We start from the raw sequence: 6,774 nt of genomic DNA, 5'->3' as shown, positions 1-6,774 counted from the left end.
GGGTCGTGGGTAGCTGGCGGGTGTCAGCCGACCCTGCGCTCTAGCTACCCCGGTGCTGATCCGGCCGGATGAGGCCTGTGGCCCTACTCAGGCCTGTTTCTGCTTCCCTAACTAATGCAGTCTCAGGTCCCGCGCACAATTGGATTGGAGCAGCAGTACCATTATTTATAATAAGCTAAGTATTCAATGACAATTGGATCAGTAAAGGAAAAATATGCTAATTATGATCTGGAAATATTTCTCAGTGGAATGTTTGCATAGCACATAAAAAGTCCTAAGTTTATTCTTAGCACCAATATAAACTAGGTGTTGTGGCTCACAACTGTAACATCTGCATGGAGAAGGTGAATGTGGGAGAGTTAGGAGTTCAAGGTTATTCTCAACGTAGTGAACCTGAGGCCAACCCATTACCCCTCACATGTGTTGTATGTGTGTACTTATATATGCATATATACATATAGATTTATATTAATATATAAACATACGTGTATATATGAACCTGATTTATTGTGAAGAACAGAAATTTCTGTCATTTGAAAGGGCATGGGTAGAACTGGAGGATTATGTGAAATGAAATAAGCCAGATGCAAACACACAAATTCCACACAATATCACTTAGGTGATAAATCTAAAATAGTTAAGATCATAGAAGGAGATAGTCGGGTGGTGATTGCCAGGGTCTGTGATGATGAGATAGATAATAAAGAGGTACATAATCACTGGGAGATGATGGGTAAGCTCGTGGTATGGATGATGTTTTTAGGAAGATATGTCAAATTTTATCAAGATATATATATATATATATATATATATACATATATATATGTATATATATATACTTTATATTAGCTACATATAGATTTTTATAGTTCAAAGATTTTAAAACAATGGTGATTTTGACAGAATAAAAATAATGCTCATGGTTTAAAATAATACACAGAACAGGACATGCATTTATTATTTTATCTTCCAATTGAGTTTTGAGAGTTCTGTAATGTATATAAGATATGATTGGCAATATTCACTAGCATATCTGCCTTCCAACATCCACTAGATCCAACCTGACACATGTTCCTCCTGACTTCATGTCACATTAAAACAATTACCTCACTGCATCCAATGAGCTTTGCCCTTATCCATATAGATGTAGATCTTCCTGTGAAATATCCAGTGACCTAGCAATGGCCACAGCACCAATGAAAATGGACCATCTTTCCCCCAGCCACTATCGACCACCAAGATCTGCCTAGAGGGACATTTAGTAGACATGGAAAGACGAAAAGTTTGGAGATGCTAGATGCTCAATATAACATGGCTGAGAAAGAAATTTAGGAATGTGATTTGCAAAATAGTGAAAGTAGCTAGAAATCAGGGGTTCTGCTGAAATTTCAAGAAGGGTCTGGGTGGATTGGGGAAACAACTGAAGAAGCTCTGGAAGAGTTATGTCCAAGAAGACACAGTTTCATTGTCTCTCTTGTTTATACTTTTGAACTCCACTTGATCTCCATTGGGTCACTGCCCATTTCTTATCTCCCTATAAAATAGGGTTAAGTTGTGTTTTTATGAAGGTCAGCTTTTGTCACATTTACTTATTTATTTATTTGTTTGTTTGTTTGTTTGTCTGTCTGTCTGTCTATCTATTTATTTATTGTGTGTATACATATGTGAGCACATGTGTGCCATGTCACACATGTGGAGTTCAGGGGACAACTTTTAGGGATCAGTCCTCTCCTTCCACCCTGTGGATCCTGGGAATTGAATTCAGGATGTTAAACGTAGGGTGAATGCCTTTCTTCACTGAGCCCTACGACTGGCTATAAGTTATAGGAAGAATAAATGTTTCACTCATAGCTCATAGATGAGAGAATAGATGAGTTTACTGAAACTGGTATAGCTGGGAAAGATGTAAAGATTCATAAACAAAACCAATAGGCCCAAAGGGCAGATGCATCGTTCAATGCTTTGGGAGTGAAACTGTTCCTGAATAGCTGAGCTCATTTCTGAATCTTGTGAGGAACTTTTAGACCTTTAAAGAAGCTCTTGGCTGAGAAATATAGTCAAGTTTATGAAAAGGGGCGTACTGGCTTGCAGTGGGAGGAAGATAAACACTCTCAGCAACACTGACTACCGAATATGAAATATTTGTGGGAACATTCTTATGAAGTCTAGCAGCCGTAGGTGGGAGAATGATGCATGAGGCCCAGCAGCAATGAAAGGGAGATGGCGTTCTGCTTGCTTACTTCAAGAGAAATCGTGAAATGGCTGCAAGGAGGAAGACGCCAGATCACCCACGGAGCGTGGACTCAGACCAGACCAGAACTCCTCCAGGAGACAAGGAAGCTTGTGTGCAGGAGTCAAAGAGCTGTGTGGGCTGAACTCGGTAAAATGGACTTCTTCCATTTCTCCAAAGAGGATGCGAAGGATATTGGGAGAATCAACCCCAGTGGTCTGAAATCCCAGGCTGTGTCTCCATCTCTTTGTAGAATGGGTCCAAACTTGCGTTGGAAACCAAGAAAATCTGTGCACACAGTTGTTTCCCTCTTCCACTATCATGGTCCCCATCAATTAAAAATATTATTTGTATTCTTTAAAATATTTCTGATATTCCTTGCACCATTAGTAGCTGAGCTCAAACCATGTATTTTACCACCTACATGGCTGCAGTAGTCACAAAAAATCTATAGTCAGCTAATTCTTTTAGTCAACCCAGTTCAGATAGGATCATTTTGGACCCCTACTTGAGCTTCTCTGGTAACTCTCTGTGGACTGCAGGATTGTTTTCATAGTGTAACATCTATCTAATTAGCATGATATAGCCTATATGTAGATCAACATCAGACCTGGCCAACATATACATATGTCCTCTTGTTGTATACACACGAGAGAGAGAGAGAGAGAGAGAGAGAGAGAGAGAGAGAGAGAGAGAGAGAGAGAGAGAGAGAGGATATAAAAGAAATGGAGGGACTAGATCTGGATGCAACAAGAATGCTTAATTTCTCCCTCTTGAATGTTGTTTACAAGCAGGCCCATCAGTTTCTGAAGGCAGGAAGCTGATGTCTCTGTGTTCATGTAGAATTGAGCTGACAATTCCTATCCCTAGGCTTTCTGAGTCCAGGCTTCCAGATTTAATGTGTAAATCCAACTTTCCCTCCATGCTTCTTTGGTTAGGTTTTTAGAAAAGAAAAGATGTAGCTTGCTGGGAAAATGGCTTTTTCCCCTGTTGGGAAAGGGAGCACACATGTTACATGGCCATTGTTTCTGACAGTTCATTTGTGCAGATGAAACAATCCATTCATTTGGTGAATCCATGGAATCAATGGGTTCCACTTTGTACTTCTTGAAAAATATACAGCGTTTCAGGTCCCTGGATTTACATTCCACAGACCTTCTGGTTTAATGGAATAGCTTTCAGTCCCTGGAGGGCAGGCATATGGTTCTCCAAGAGTGTTGATGGCTTTTTAAAATGTTCTTGCTTGGAGCTGGGTTTTGAAAACTTCTTTCACACAGAATGCAGAAGAAATGCTTCCCAGTACCAACTCTGAGAGCGGCTTACACATTTGCAGTCCAGGGCTTATCTCCTTCAGTCAGGATGCTTCTTATCTCAAAATAAGTTGCTCCCAGTTTTAGAAGTTAGCAATGAAAGGAAAATCTTCCTCAGACCTCAGATCCATAAAGCTAATTTCTTCTCTGTCCAACTTGGTGTTGATGAAATGAGTATTGTACACACCAGGAATGAACACACACACACACACACACACACACACACACACACACATATACATACACACACACACACACACACACACACACACACACANCACACACACACACACACACACACACACACACACATATACATACACACACACACACACACACACACACACACACACACACACATATATGTATGTGTGTGTGTGTGAAGAGCCAAATGGTCCATAGAATATGATAAATTCTCTATTATATTTACACTGCTTCTTTGGTTGGTGTCATTCTTATACGACTCTATCAGGGGTAGGTGCTGTCATGAAGTTTTTTTCCGGGTTTATTATGTCTCCTAGCTATGTGTAGTCTGGTTATTCTGGAGACAGCTGGATCATGAGAAACACATAGCACTTTTTGGTAAAATAAAACCAATATCAAATTCATAAATAAATAAGTTGATGAAAAGTTAAATGAATAAAATGCTGAGTGTGGTATGTTGGTATATTATCCTTTAAATAAGAAACATCCCCCATAGGCACAAGTGTTTGAATGCTTATCTTCTAGTCCTTAGCTGTTGGTGCTGGTTGGATAGGGTATAGGGGGTGCAGCCTTGCTGGGGGAGAAGTGCATCACTGAATGTGGTGTAGGGGGCTTTGGAAGTCTATAGCCTCATCCTATCTCTCCATTTCTTGTTTGCGGTGGAAGATGTGAACGCTCAGCTCCCTGTTGCCGTATGGTCCTCACTGTTATGGTCTGACCTTTGGAACTAGAAACCAAAATAAATTTGTTCTTCTATATTGTTCCTTGTCCATTGTATTTTATCATAGTAGCAGAAAAGTAGCTAACAGAGGGAACATCGATCTTATAAACAAAGGAGGTCCATCTCTCTTCTTGGAAGAATGATCTTATTGACCGTTATAGATTACTACATGTAATTACTTATAAATCTACTTTGCTCTTAAATTATTATTTTATTAGATACTTTTTTTTTTGTTTTTGTCTATTGATGCTTCCAGGGTGTTCTCTTCATTTTAGAAATGTCTACAGCATGGTTAATAAACAAATGCTTTGTGTAATGTAGGCAAATGATTCACAGTTGTTCTGCAAAATAAGGTTCTTTAAAACAGAGGCAGTCTACACAGTGACTGACTGCTGTCTTGTGGAAAACGCTTATGCATAGAATTGTTTGGCCCAAAATTTAAGAGACACCTGGTATGGTTTTTATTGTAAAATGAATCCTGGCACCTCAAGTCACTGCAAGATGAGGTAAATCTTATACCACTGAGGCCAGTCAAGACAGCCCAATTAGGGGAGCAGGATCCACAGGCAAGCAGCAGAGTCAAGTCCTGCTCCAGTTGTTGGTGAACCCTCATGAAGACCATGTTGTATATCTACTACATATGCATGGGGGTGGGTAGGAGCCTTTATATGCTCTTTGGTTGGTGGTTCAGTCTCTGGGAGCTGTCAATGTTACAGGTTAGTTGACTCTGTTGGTCTTCTAGTGGAGTTCTTATCCACTCAGGTTCCCCAATCCTTCCCCCAACTCTTCCATAAGACTTCCTGAGCTCAGTCTAATGTTTGACTGTGGGCCTCTGAATCTATTTTGGTCAGTTTCTGGGTGGAACCTCTTGGAGCACAGTTATGCCAGGCTTCTGTCTGCAAGAATAACAAGAGTAGTCTCTTGTTAGTCTTAGTCTTCATGCCAGTCCCCCAACAACTGGACAGGGGCTTACCATGGCTATGTTGCCTGCCTGTAGATCCAGTTCCCCTAACTGCTCTGCCTTGTCTGTCTTCATTGGGAAGGGATGTACTACAATGATTTGAGGCACCAGGGTGGACTGATACTGAGGTGGGACCTCCCCTTCTCAGAGGTGAAGGGGATGGATTGGGGGACCATGTGAAGGGGGAATGGGAGAAAAGGAGGGACTGTGATCAAGATGTAAAGTGGACAAATGAATTAATGAAAAAACAGAGATAGTAATTTAAATTCTTTCTTTCTTTCTTTCTTTCTTTCTTTCTTTCTTTCTTTCTTTCTTTCTTTCTTTCTTTCTTTCTTTCTTTCGTTCTTTCGTTCTTTCTTTCTTTGCTGTAAGTACACTGTAGCTGACTTCAGACACCCCAGAAGCGGGTATCAGATCTCATTACAGATGGTTGTGAGCCACCATGTGGTTGCTGGGATTTGAACTCAGGACCTCTGAAAGAGCAGTCAGTGCTCTTAACCTCTGAGCCATCTCTCCAGCCCCTTACATTCTATTTTTAACATGTATGCACGTGCATGTGTCCAGGAGGCCAGGTAGGGCTTCCGTTTCTTCTGGAGGTGGATTTACAGGCAATTGAAAACTGCCTGACACTGGTACGGGAAACTGAAGTTGGATCTTCTGGAAGAGCAACAGACGTTTTAACCCTGAGCATCTATCTCTCCAGCTTCCAGGAGCAAAAGCTTAAGTCAGCTTATATCTACTATATTTTTTTTTCTGGGAAGTATTAGGAGATGATCTTGAACGGTCCTTGCATCCATATGGAGTAAGATATTTAAATGATCGAGCAACAAAGGAAGGGTATCACTGAGCTATCAGCTCAGCTCTATTAATAGCTCAACACTGAAAAAGCCATTGTTGAATGGAAGAAGATACACTCAGCATTTATCCAGAATCCCTGATAAAATGTCCCTTCTTCCTTTGTGATGGGTGCCTTGAACTAGCTTTATGGAAAAAAACAGGGGATTTGAAGTCCTCCTTGTTTTTGACACCAGTGACATACTGTGAAGTTCTCGACTTGTTTACAAGGGGGAATGAAGAGAGAGAGTCATTGCCTATTGCAATTGATTCCTCTTCGTTTCTGACATTAAAGGAATGCATCATGTAGCTGTGATCATATAATGCCACGTGTTTACAAGGCTGTTTGCGTTGCAGCAGGTAGGGAAGATGCTAGTTCAGAGTGACTGATGACTGAGTCTAACTGTTGAAACCGTTGTGGGAAGCTCTTTTTTTTTTTTTTTTTTTTTTTTTTTTTTACAACCTTTTTTTTTTTTTTAATTGACCCATGAAACCCATTTGAGGATGCTCATTT

This window comes from Mus caroli, chromosome 11 (genome assembly GCF_900094665.2).
Source record: "Mus caroli chromosome 11, CAROLI_EIJ_v1.1, whole genome shotgun sequence".
Lineage (NCBI taxonomy): Eukaryota > Metazoa > Chordata > Mammalia > Rodentia > Muridae > Mus > Mus caroli.
The sequence above is the reverse complement of the archived record's forward strand: the minus strand, read 5'-3'. Positions refer to the sequence as shown.